General features: G+C 36.6%; 1 pseudogene; it reads left to right on the top strand.

Annotated features, from left to right (window-relative positions):
• The first annotated feature begins 634 nt into the window (after positions 1–634).
• LOC102924688 (glyceraldehyde-3-phosphate dehydrogenase pseudogene) lies at positions 635–1,592 on the top strand (annotated as a pseudogene).
• The last annotated feature ends 11,665 nt before the right edge of the window (positions 1,593–13,257 follow it).

Genomic DNA, 13,257 nt, shown 5'->3' with positions numbered 1-13,257 from the left:
GTCCTTTATAACTAGAGAACATATTTCCATAATAAACATAAACACAAGGAATTCATAACCATTAAACACTAGATAAGATACTTAAAGTAGTCTTACACATTAAAAGAAAGGTTAAACAGATAAATGCATCTATGAGGCCACAGGAAATAATACACCACAAAAAACCAGAAATGAATTGGAGAATGGTAAAGTATCAGATACTACAAAATCAAAATAATAATTCTAAATGCTAATGGCCTGAATGATCTAATCAGAAGACATACACTAGCTCATTAGATTGTTCTTAAAGATCCATGGATTTGTCTCCTGCAAGAAATGTACCCGAGACTAATACAGACTTAGGGTGAAAGAATAGTAAAAGTCATTTCAAGCAAACAGAACTACAGTGCAATGATATCTCGGAAAATAAACCAATCTAAATTTAGAAGATATTAAAAAAGGTCACTTCGGCTCTCTGATCCTCCCTGTTCCAGAGACAGCCGAATCTTTTTGTGCAGTGCCAGCCTCGTTCCTGAGACACAATGATGAAGATCGGAGTGAACAGATTAGGCCAAATTGGTTGGATGCCTGGTTACCAGGGTTGCCATCCTGTATGGCAATGTGGATGGATATTGTTGCTATCAGTGACCCCTTCCTTGACTTCAGCTAAATGGTCTACAGGTTCCAGTATGACTCTACCCATAGCAAGTTCAATGGCACAGTCAAGGCTAAAAATAAGAAGCTTGTCATCAATGGGAAGGCCATCACCATCTTCCAGGAGCGAGATCCCACCAGCATCAAGTAGGGTGAGGCTGGTGCTGAGTATGTTGTGGAATCTACTGGTGTCTTCACAACCATGGAGAAGGCTGGGGCTCACTTGAAGGATGGGGCCAAAAGTGTCTCATCTCTGCCCCTTCTGTTGATGCCCCCATGTTTGTGATGGGTGTGAACCATAGTGACAATTCACTCAAGATTGTTAGCAATGCTTCCTGTACCACCAACTGCTTAGCCCCCCTGGCCAAGGTCATCCATGACAACTTTGGCATTGTGTAAGGACTCATGACCACAGTCCATGCCATCACTGCCACCCAGAAGACTGTTGATGGCCCCTCTGGGAAGCTATGGCATGATGGCCGTGGGGCTGCTCAGAATATCATCCCTGTATACACTGGTGCTGCCAAGGCTGTGGGCAAGGTCATCCCAGAGCTGAACGGGCAGCTCATGGGCATGGCTTTCGGTGTTCCTACCCCCAGTGTGTCCGTTGTAGATCTGACATGCTGCCTGGAGAAAGTTTCCAAGTATGACGATGACATCAAGAGGGTGGTGAAGCAGGCATCAGAGGGCCCACTAAAGGGTATCCTGAGCTACGCTGAGGACCAGGTTGTCTCCTGTGACTTAACAGTGACTCCCACTCTTCCACCTTTGATGCTGGGCCTGGAATTGCTCTCAATGACAACTTAAGCTCATTTCCTGGTACAACAATAAATTCGGCTACAGCAACAGGGTGGTGGACCTCATGTTTACATGGCCTCTAAGGAGTAAGAAGCCCACCCTGGACCACCCACCGTAGCAAGGACAGAGCAAGAGAGACCCTTGGCTGCTGAGCAGTTTCTGTCCCAACTCAGCCCCTGACATTGAGCATCTTCCCCAGTTTCCATCCCAGACCCCCAGAGTAACAGGAGGGGCTTAGGGAGCGCTACTCTCTTGAATACCATCAATAAAGTTCACTGCACTCCCCCCAAAATGGTCACTTCATGTTGATTTAAGGGATAATACATCGAGAATATATTGAGAGGATTTGGAGGGAGGAAAGGGAAGGGGGAAATGTAATCAAAGTATAATCTCAAATTGTTAATTATATAAAAATGCATATATTCTTAATATAGATGAATTTAACATTGGCATACCCAACTTTTAAAACAAACACTATGGAATATAAAGACATGGATTGACCTAAAAGGGTGGTGAGACAAAGCATGATTAAAAATAGTCATAGGTAACAGATAATAGTGTTACAGTTTGTATAAAGTGTTTTCCCTGAAAACTCCAAGTCATAATAGCTATAGTTAAGAAAGCAACAATAAGTGCTAGAAAGGATGTTGGTAAAATGGAATCCTTATGTATTTCAATACATAGGTTTTCCAGATGCTCTAGAATTACCATGGGATTCAGATATGCCACTCCTGGACATATACTCAAGGACTCTTAAGTCAACATACCACAGATAGGCTTGCACATCCTTGTTTCTTTAAGCACTATTCACAATAGCCAAGTTATGGAATCAGCCTAGGTATCAGTCAACAGATGAATGGATAAATGAAATGTAGATATACACAATGGAATTTTGTGCAGCCCTAAAGAAAATAAAATAACTGGAGATCATCCTATTTAAGTAAATAAGCCCAACTTAGAAGGACAAATATCACATTTGCTCTCATCTGTGGAGATGATGGAGAAGGTGAATATAGTCAAAGTACATCATGAATTTGAAAGCAATTGTGTTTATTAAAAGAATCTGTACAAATTGTTCTTAATTTACTATTAATATATTTATTATTAATAATGCTTAATTAGTTAATTAATATACTATTATATGTATATTAAATTATTGCAGTCTTATCTAGAAGTATGTGCAATTTGAGTGATAATTAATATGAAATAAAGCAACAGTAACAATAGAAATGAAGAAGATGATGAATAGAGGCATACTAGTTTTATAGGTCTATTTTATAAAGGAATTGCCCCACTAACTATAAAGTGTATGCAGGAAATAAACTATATATTTCATTGTTATTGTTTAAAGGAATTAAAAAAACTCTGATGCTTTTTATAAATATAATTGAAATAATCATTCCTTTAGTAGATTTCTCTTATATTTATACCATAGTGTCAAAATAGCTCTCATTCTGAATGCTTTAAATGTATAGAAGATTGCAGTTTACTCCAAAAAAAAAAAAAGAATTTACACACTTATTTCTACCAAAGAATTCTCATAACACAATTTTATTATCCTGAAGAAAAGGAACTTTGGTGCATCTAAAAACCTTGTGTTTGTTTATATGCACATTGTAATTTTACCTGAAGACGTTTAACTTAAAAGCATATTTAGAATTGTCACAGTAAAATAGACCAGTAGTATAGGTTTTGTTTTTATGTCTGGGAAAAATTTTAGAAATGTGTCTGTCATAATTTGTTATTTAGGGAAGAATAAATCTTCCAAGTGGAACCATTTGAGTACTATTTATTATGTTTTAGAAGAAAAGCATCTATCTTCTTGCTGTATTCTGGCCTCATGGTTAATGTTTTCCGTATGTTCTTAAAGAAACCAAAAAGACCAGACATATGTGAGGCATTCAGCTGGAGTAAGAATGGGCTTTTTGAGTTTTCACAGGTCCATGATATTATGAGCAAGGTACCCTGGAAACAGCACCATGAAAAGAAAACAATATTTAAAGTAGAAATGGAGTTACTATTAAGCACGTTGTAAAATGTGGAAGCTTTTATATTTGAGAATCACCCTGAGAATTATGAGTCAGACTCTCCTTGCCAGTAAGAAGCCTGAGTTTATGGATTTCAGTGACCTTACCTGGAATTTCTCTGTTTGAGTGTAGATTTGAAATGGAATCTTTTGTCCCATAGCTGTGCAATAAATATCTGTCCACACTATCTTTTGAAAAAGACCAAGGAAGAATATTATGCCAATTTAAATATTATATGTCAGAATGTAGTCCTCTCATCAAATGATCCATTTACTGGAAAGCAAAGGTCCATTTTTATTGTTTTGGTTGAAGATGTCTGTAAGAAGCTTGAAAGCCCTATTAAACTTATTTATATATTATTTGCAGGGACCTCAAGAATACAGGATGACTTTATGTTATTGTGATACATATAATATAGGAAGGTCATTCTTGGGCCAAGCTAGTATGGTGGTACGGAAAGTGGGAAGGTTGAAGGATGGAAAAAAAATGTTGGTTGTAGGAAACCCTAAGAAGATCACAGAATTGAGTAGGAATTAGCAGAAGGATGATGAAAAGGGTAGTAAGACGTGGCATGATTAAAAGAAATCATAGATAACAGGTAGTAATGATGTTGTGGTTTGGGTACGAAGTGCTTCCTCAAAAAACCTAGCAAGTGTTAAAGACGTAGTTCCCATCAGTTGGTGCTACTATGAGGATGTGATTAGATCATGAAGGAGTAATTTCATCAAGGGGTAAATCATTCACTATGCATTCCTAGTTGAATGGGCTATCAGGGTTAGGGCGTAACTGGAGGAACAATGTTGGGTTCCTGGATTGTACTTTGAAAGGTGTATCTTTTCCCTGGTTCATTTTCTCTCTTCATCCCTTCTCGCCATGCCCTTCTCTCTTTCTCCTGTTTATAGGAAGTGAGTACCTTTATTTCGCCTACATGCTATCCTGCCATGATGTTCAGTTTCTCCTCAGAAACATAAGCCAAAAGAACTCTTCCCTCAGTGAAGGTGACAGGTATTTGTCACAGCAACAGAAAATGAGCAGCACACTCGACACGTGAGCAGTAGCAGCTTCCTGTAATGTGGCAGGTATGAGGAGCAGGAGCCTGACTGTACAGTCAATGGCATCAGACAAAGGATCCCTCCCCGCTTTTCATTTCCTCGTGTTACTCATTCCTTCCTCCTTTTGACGCCTTTGTGACCTCATTTCTTAGCACTCGTCTTGCTTATCCTGTCCTTGTCTTCCTAAACTACATTCTTGCCCATCTGAAGTCCTTTACTGTAGCTATTTCTTCTGTCCAAAATATTCTCCCCAGTTACCAGATCTTAGACTGGTTCTGCATCTTTTTCATGTTTTTGCTCAAATATTGTCTTCTCAGTAAGACCTATCATAGCTGCTATATTTAATATTCCAGCCTTTTCTAATATTCCAACCCTCTGTTAGGTCCTTACCCTGGTTCTTATTTTTTATAGTGTTGTCACCTTCTAACATACTACAGGATATTACTTACTTGGTATGTTTATTCCCTACTGCAGTATAAAGCTCATTCAGTTTGTGTTCCATTCCCGAATATAGTGTTCTAGGCAAGGGGAATGAAGCTGATGCCAACCAGAAATCATCTCTGAATCTGTGTCTGTACTTTAAGCTGGTCAAATATACACTTAGAATTGCAACATTTCCTAGGGATCTAGGGCTAACCTGAGCTAACTCAGGTCTCTTGTATCAACCTCCCTTCCCTGCTCTGGCCCAATCACCAGCTATCCAAACAAGTTTTGTCAATTATTAAATGAGCTCCAGCATTTGCTCTGTTCTCTAAATCTAGTTCCTTCTGCTAAGTGGTATGGCCACTGATAATAACCGCTATCTGTGGGCCAGGTGGCTGCAGTCATAGCTCTCACAGCATCCATCTCACCACGTGGGCTTCTTCACCGAGTGCCTCTCCTTTCTGCAGACTTGGTGATTTCACATACGTATGCTAAATGGGCAAAAATAGGTTGTTTGTGTAATGCTATCCTGGAAAGAGGCCCAGAATTATTCCTTTACTTGAGGAGTTTTGTCAGGCATTGTGTTTAACTGAAGAACTCATAGTATTCTTTTAATCATTTCTCCTGACTAATCTACATTGTACTTTTTTCTGTATATACCTATTTATTGAGTTGTTTTATCAGTACCAGCTCAACTGTGACATATGCATTGTTATATCTTTTTATTTTTAGAACAACCTTGAGAAGTGAGAAGAGTTTTCAGCTTTATACATATGGAACCCAGATCAAAGAGTTTAAAAGTTTGCTTAGTTACGTGGTAGAATTAAAAACCAACAGTCAGACCCCATAATAAATGTTGATGTGCAATTAGATTCACTTTATCTTGTTGGAACATCCATCTTCTACCTAATAGGACTGTGAACTGATGTCTCACACAATTATCTCTTCTGGGAGATTCTGACTAGTGGATTTTGACCAATGACTGCCTAATAGGGATCAACAAAGGCCTTACCACTTTTTCAAGGGCACTGTGGTTTATGCTCCTGAACTTACCTATGGGATCAAAATGATGCTCATCATTAACTCAGCCACATTCTTTCTTCTCTATCCAATTTCCCTCACTTATCTTGAGAAATCAGCCTAATAAGTCACTTGGAAAAAAATCTCATTTCAAATATTCCAGTGGACCTGAGTCCCATTGTTCAAAGCACCATAGTATACTGCCTTGTGTTAGTTCAAGAGTATATACTCATCTCTGTTGCTTTAGGATAAGGTTCCTTAGGTATAAATGGATCACTTGAAAGAGTGAATTCCTATAGTGAATGCATCTTAGGATCACATTCAGTACCATTGTGCTTTGTCCTTTCCACTGAACATAGCTTAAAGCTGAACATAGGTGAGTTCTTGTAATCGTGTAAACTGCTGCCCCAAGCATGTTGCTCTGAGTAGACTTAGTTTTCATGTTTTTGCATTTTCATAATAAAATTTATATTACTAAACAAAATGTAAGTACTTTTGCTAATAACAGTGATAACATCAAACTAGAATTCAGGGAGAAGTGTGTTTTGTGTCCCTTCCAGAAAATTGTGGGTTCTGCCTCTAATGTAGAGTTTTGTGAAACATTTCAATGTATTTAGGATTTTAAAAATAGATAATAATAAGATACGAATATTGGACTGGGTTGTGGTGGTGTACACCTTTAATCCTAGCACTTGGGAGGCAGAGGCAGGTGGATCTCTGTGAGTTTGAGGCCATCCTGGTCTGCAGAGTGAGATCCAGGACAGCCAAGGGTACATGGAGAAACCCTGCCTTGAAAAACAAAAAACAAAAAAAACCCAACTAAACAAAAAATAACCCTTTAATCCCAGCACTTGGGAGGCAGAGGGATCTCTGTGAGTTCAAGGCCAGCCTGGTCTACAGAGCGAGTTCCAGGAAAGGAGCAAAACTACACAGAGAAACCCTGTCTTGAAAAACCAAAAAAAAAAAATGAGAGAGAGAGAGAGAAAGAGAGAGAGAGAGAGAGAGAGAGAGAGAGAGAGAGAGAGAGAGAGAGAGAGAGAGAGAGAGAGAAGGAGGGAGAGAGAGGGAGAGGGAGAAGTACTGAGTGTATTGAATGTCTGGTTAGGAATTAGTTTTTATTTCCTTGTGATTCACAGAGGATTTCATTTTTCCAAGCACACATCAGTACTCTATAACTAAGTGACTAAAACTTGAATCTTATCATTACAAATAACTTCTGTTTAATTGACCAACATGAAGAATTCCAATGAACGTCCTTGTTGATTATAGATTGTGCATTTTTACTCCAAGATCAGAGTGGCAGGCAGAATTACAATGAATGGGATAATTGTTGAACTTTTAAGCAAACATAAAATCTACTTGGGAATGAATAATATGATTTACGTAATGGGAACTCATACCAACCAATCAAGTTTATCTCAACAAATGATAAAGAGTTTCTTTAAAAAGGAACAAGTAGATATAACTTATTAACATTTTTATTGGACAAAGTCTCCATTCTCTTTGTTGTACTCCCTGTCCCCATATCCTAACACACACATACACACACACATAGACTATGTCTTTAAAAATTGATCAATAGGGCTTTATTTGGAAATTTATTTAGAGACCAGTAGCAGAGTTGGGATAATTACTTATCTAAGAGAAAATTTTGATACTTGGTTCCCTCAGTAAAAAGGTGCATATGTGAATTTATTAATTTTATTTTTGTTTTTCCAATTAAAACTATTTTGTGTAGATGGATATTTGTCTTCATGTGTGTACCACATGCTTGTACCACATGCATGCCTGGTGCCCATGGAGCTTAAAAGAAGATCAGATCCCTAATGAAAAACTTTATAAAACTATTTTTTTCCTGTTTAAATTGTACTTATTTCACATGCTATCTGAGGGGCTTTGATTTTAATTTTAATTTTTCTTTTTGACCAGCAGAGGGCAGATAAGAAAGAGAAAAGAGATTAAAGGCCTCTAACTGACCTCAGTTCAAAGTGGTTAACACTTCTTTCTTAATCATGTACAAAGTGAGTTAGTTGGTGTTTCTTTTAAAAATAATCTAATAGCAAAATCTAGTTTCTTACACAGGTATTTAACTTAAAGCATCTAATAAAATAAATACTTTGAATTTTTAATTGTTTAAAAATCAGTGACTTATTTTTAAAATCTAAATCCTCTATTTTGAAATGATGTGGTGAAGCAGCGCCTCTTACTTTGGGCAGAATTAGACTTCTCTCTTCCATGAATTCAATTCTGGTGAGTTTATGTGACTCTTTTCTACAGTTTAAAATGTAGCTACTACCTATTGTTGCAGTTTAATTAATTGAGTAATGTGTATCTTAAAAATAATTGAAAGTAACTCAAATGACACACAATAGATTTTTTTTTCTTTTTGGCAATAAGTACTCCACAGGAAGGTGTAAGTACTGTTGTAGGAATGTACTAAAATGTTTTCTCTTGCAACTTTGAGTTTGTTTAATCAACAATAAAAGATCATTTCCTGAACATTAGATGGTATGATAAGCTATGTCATCCAACAGATCAGTTCAGCTTGCAAGTAAACATTTTCAGTGAAAGGTAAAGGTGCAACTTGGACTTTTGCCTTTTTCTTTTTCTTTTTTGGTTGATATCAGAGAAAATAGAATATTCTCTCTATTCCTGGGAAGATCAATCTCTGTACTTCTCATTCTACCTACTAGAAATATCCTTTCCTTTTCTTGCTGAGAATTTCATCCTTAAGAATCTTCTTTTTAAATGACAATCAAGGTTACTTACAGAATCACTGATAACATAGAAAATGCTTTGTATTAGTCACTATGACAAAGTCAGATATTTTAGTTGAGTCCATTTATTTAACTAAGAGCAAATAAAATATAGCTGGGAATTTATTCTTTAATAATAAAAAAGCTAGAAAACATTCTAATTCTATCCTTCCTGTATTTGATGAGAAAAGATACATTGAACTGGAGTGAGTCAAACACGTTGCTCCATTGAGCAACAGGAGGAACAAAACCATCATGTCCTTGTCTTAGCATAAATGCTTCCTGGTGTGGTAAACTGGTGTTGGAGTTCTGACATGTAATAAGTGTGCTAGGATAAGATAAGGTTCTTTAAAATAAGGGAACCAAGATGGATGAGAAAGAAAAGTTTTACCTTTGATAAAGAAACCTCTTGTTCTTAAAAGAGAATTTTAAATATTGGCAGGAAATAAATCCCCGGTGCTATCTACTGAAGACAAGCTTGTAGCTTGGGACACAGGTGTAAACTTGAGGAGAGGATCTTGAGGACTTAGTGAGCAAGAAATCCTGGTCAGGTCCACAGAGAACTTCTCTTAACTGTCTCTTCTTGTACATTGCTAGTGTGCCTGTTGAGTCCAGTTTTACCTTTCTAAAATACAATTTGATTTTTATTTCCTTGATCAAAGCCCCGCAAACTTCTGATGTTTTCATTTTCAGATTTTTGACTTTGTGATGACACAAAAGTGTGCTATATAGTAGAAACTGTTTCAAGGTTTGAATTTTTCATTCTCTTAATGTGCAATAAGACTCTCTTCATGCAGGGCACCTAACTGATATCTTATAGTGAACTATGTTGCTAAGCTATGGTCCAGGAACTTAAATGTATTACATGCACACTTTTGACTCATGCTTCTTTCCATTTAAGGTGGGCTTACCTGGATGTGGCCTCATCAGAAACCAGGTGCTTCTGTGTGACTTCCTTAGCATGGTTAGTAGGTATTGGCTGCTTATTTGACCAATTGTGATTCTGAAGAACATAGTCCCAATCTGTTTTACTATAACCACCTCCTCCTTCACCTTCATAAAGTCTGCCCTCTCTGCTCATAAACTTCTAAGTAATCTTTGCCCTCCAGTGGCTCCTGTCTCTCAAGATTCATTTCCAATCGTGTCTTTTCTCGAAGACATCCCAATTCTTAGCTAGAAATATCTTAGGTATCATTGACTCTCATGGCTATTTGTATTTTGAGAATGGCCTTCATCTTTCTTTACCTTTCAGTAAGGTTATTTATATATGTGTTTTTCTTTCTATGCTGACTATAAGCTCCTAGAGAATAAAGACTGTGCCATTCCCAGAAATCCACATGGTGCCCTGCAGGAAGCAGAGACATTTGGCCAGACCAGAGCTATTAGCATTTCCCAGGCCTTCAGAAGAAAGAAATTCCAAAGTCACAAAATTATGTATTTTAAATGTCACAGTTAACAAATGGATACTATGAAAACACATAAATATTCATAATAGTCCCCAAAGTAACTGTGATATTCATGAAACAATCATAGACTTCCTAAAAATAACTAACAGTGTCTGTGTAATCTGAGGTAATGCTTTGACCAAGGGGCCTTTCAGACTCTGTGAGGTGCCATCATGCCTGATGAACACTTGATACCTATTATTTGATAAGAAGCAAATCTAAATTTGTTCCCAAAAATTGCTGCATACAAATAATATGTTCTAACTCCTATTTTTCAATGTGATCATACTATTATTCATAAACAATATTGAAAGTTAACATTAAAGTCTAGCTTGATACATGAACTTAAATTTTTAATTATTTTTCATTTAGCAGACCAGGAAGCTAGATATGGAGGAAAACAAGCTCATTTTCACTACTTTAACTACAGATTACTTTGTAATACGAGACACATAACCTGATGAATTGTGTTCTCTGTGACTCACCTTCTAAGTTAGTAAATGGTTTAATGGCTCATGAGATTTTAAATTATTTATTTTTTGGAAATAGTATAAGGGTGAAAATAACAAACTTTAAAATATTTGGGGAGCTAGAGAGATGTTTAAGCAATTAAAAGCACATACTGCTCTTGCAGAGGACCCGGGCTTGGTTCCCAGTACCCGTGTCTGTATGCTGGCAACCATTTGCTAACTCCAGCTCTGGAGGATACAATGTCGTCTTCTGTCCTCTACAAGCTTTGCCCCTCCATTCACAAGCCCTCACACAGACATGAACATGTGCACATAACTAATTAAAAATAAAATAAAATCTTTAAAAATAGTTGGTAACCATTTTTATAAGGGTAAAAACTGATGTCAATAGACAAACTTTTTTTTTGTTATTTTACTAAAGCTTAATTTGCCTAAGAAGTGTGTCTATATGCTGAGAAGCAGAGATATATAGATTATTTGTCTCTCTGAGTCTCCATTAGTATAGTGTACCAAAATCAGGCACGCCTAGAAATTAGGAAGAAAACCATTATCGCTGTTTTATTGTTTTAGACATGTACATATGTAGGTATTTTCCTGATACAATCTCTTTCCCTTAGATGAATTACTAGAATGGAGTGCTTGAAGTGCTACTTTAATTAGACCCATCTGTATTAGTGTGTTTCCTATTACTGAAAAACTTACAAGAAAAGTAATTATTATTGGCTCATGGTTCTAGTTCAGGGTTAAGGACTTGTGTCTGAAGTACCGAATTGGTGCAACACATGACATGACAAGAAGCATAGAACCCATGTGTGCCTACATCGTTTAAGCACATTTTCTCTCTTTCTCTCCTTATAAAATTGCCAATATTAAATTGTGGTACTCCATCTTGATGATCCTATCCAATTGCAGTCACCTCCCTAAAGCTCCACCTACAGCTGTATTTAGATTATCTTAAAATCTTTGCAATGAAGATTGAATTTCAGTACAAGAATACATAAAGGATCCACTCAGATCATACCTAAACCATCATAACCCACAGTGTTTATAAAATTATCTTACAATGAAAAGAAGAAATGAAGACTTTGTTACTTGTAATTCAGCATTAAAAAATGGTTATTTAAATCTTAAATATCAACCTTTTCTTCTTTTCCAATATTCTTAAAAGACTGATATTTTGTTAAAGGAGTTGGGGTAAGTTACTGAGCAAGGGCAGATTGGGACTTGAAGGCAGGAGGGTGAAGTTTGAATTAGTTAATTTTCTGTGAATGCAGAGATTTCTGTTAATACATTTTCCTAGTTTCATTGCTAAGACATAAATGATTAGGAATGTGATAAACTGAAGAACAAAGTTGTTTTGAAGTTTATTATTTAATATCTATTTTAAAATTTATGTATAAAACATTTTAAATCCATATGAACATTAAAAGTTTTTCTTTGACTAGAATGACTCGAACTATGAATCAGTTGAATAATTCGAACCTATACCTCTGTCATATTTTAATTTTTCACCCAAGTATTTAAAATCTTTTTGAGACAAGCTTTACTTTGTAGCCCTGATTGGCCTGGGACTTGCTATGTAGACCAGGCTGGCATCAAACTCATAAAAATCTGCCTGTCTCTGCCCCCGAGTGCTGGGATTAAAGATACACACCCCACCTTCTCACCACATATCTTTAAATTTATCAAAACTAAAAGGCATTTTTATAGCATAAAATGCACTTTGTTGTTGTTGTTGTTTTGTTTTTTTGAGACAGAGTTTCTCTGTATAGCCCAGCTATCCTGGAACTCACTCTGTAGACCAGGCTGGCCTCGAACTCAGAGATCCACCTCCCTTTGCTTCCTGAGTGCTGGGATTAAAGGTGTGTGTCACCACCGCCCAGTTCATAAAAATTTTTTTTAAATAATGACAGTACTAAAACCACAAAAATGCCCTAGCATATTAGAGAGTTAACACAAGTCAATTTCCTGCTCTTAGCTTACTCCGAGTTTGTTTCAAACTGGGAAATAAAACAGGAATAAAATCGCATGTCCGTTGTTTCGGTGACTTATAAATAACGTCAGTTCCACCAAGAAAAAGGTTTAATTTTCTAAGTATGCTTCCTAAACCATATTTAAACAGTAGAGGTAAAAATTCTTACTATACAACTCACACTGTTTTCAAAAGTACGTTTTTTGTGAGTGGAATATGATCTGCCTTTGTTAGTTTGCAGCCGTCCTGGGTAAGCACTAAAGGTGAAAGTATTGGCAAACGGGAATGGCGAGTGGGAGTCGAGAAATGGAGAGAAATGATAAAACAGAATGCAATTATTTAAGCAAAACATTTTCCTGGAAATGAAACAAACTTGAAACTCTTAATTCAGTGTTTCTGGAATCCAAATCTAGAACATAGTACAATGGGAATGGATATTTGTCACTCTTTGTAGCCAAACTCATTCTTCATGGTGAAACTTAGTCCTGGTGTATGAACTCCGTGTTTTAATAATGACTGCCAATTTTGAATAGCTATAGACTGCTCTTTTATGGGGGTGGTTTTGCTATTTATTTCCCACTGCTAAAAGAGATTTTTCAAGGTCACAGAATAACCCAATTTGATATCAGTTGTTTGACTTTCATAGTTCATGCCTAAACCT

This window comes from Peromyscus maniculatus, chromosome 3, assembly GCF_049852395.1.
Source record: "Peromyscus maniculatus bairdii isolate BWxNUB_F1_BW_parent chromosome 3, HU_Pman_BW_mat_3.1, whole genome shotgun sequence".
NCBI lineage: Eukaryota > Metazoa > Chordata > Mammalia > Rodentia > Cricetidae > Peromyscus > Peromyscus maniculatus.
This window is presented reverse-complemented; position numbering and strand designations above follow the sequence as displayed.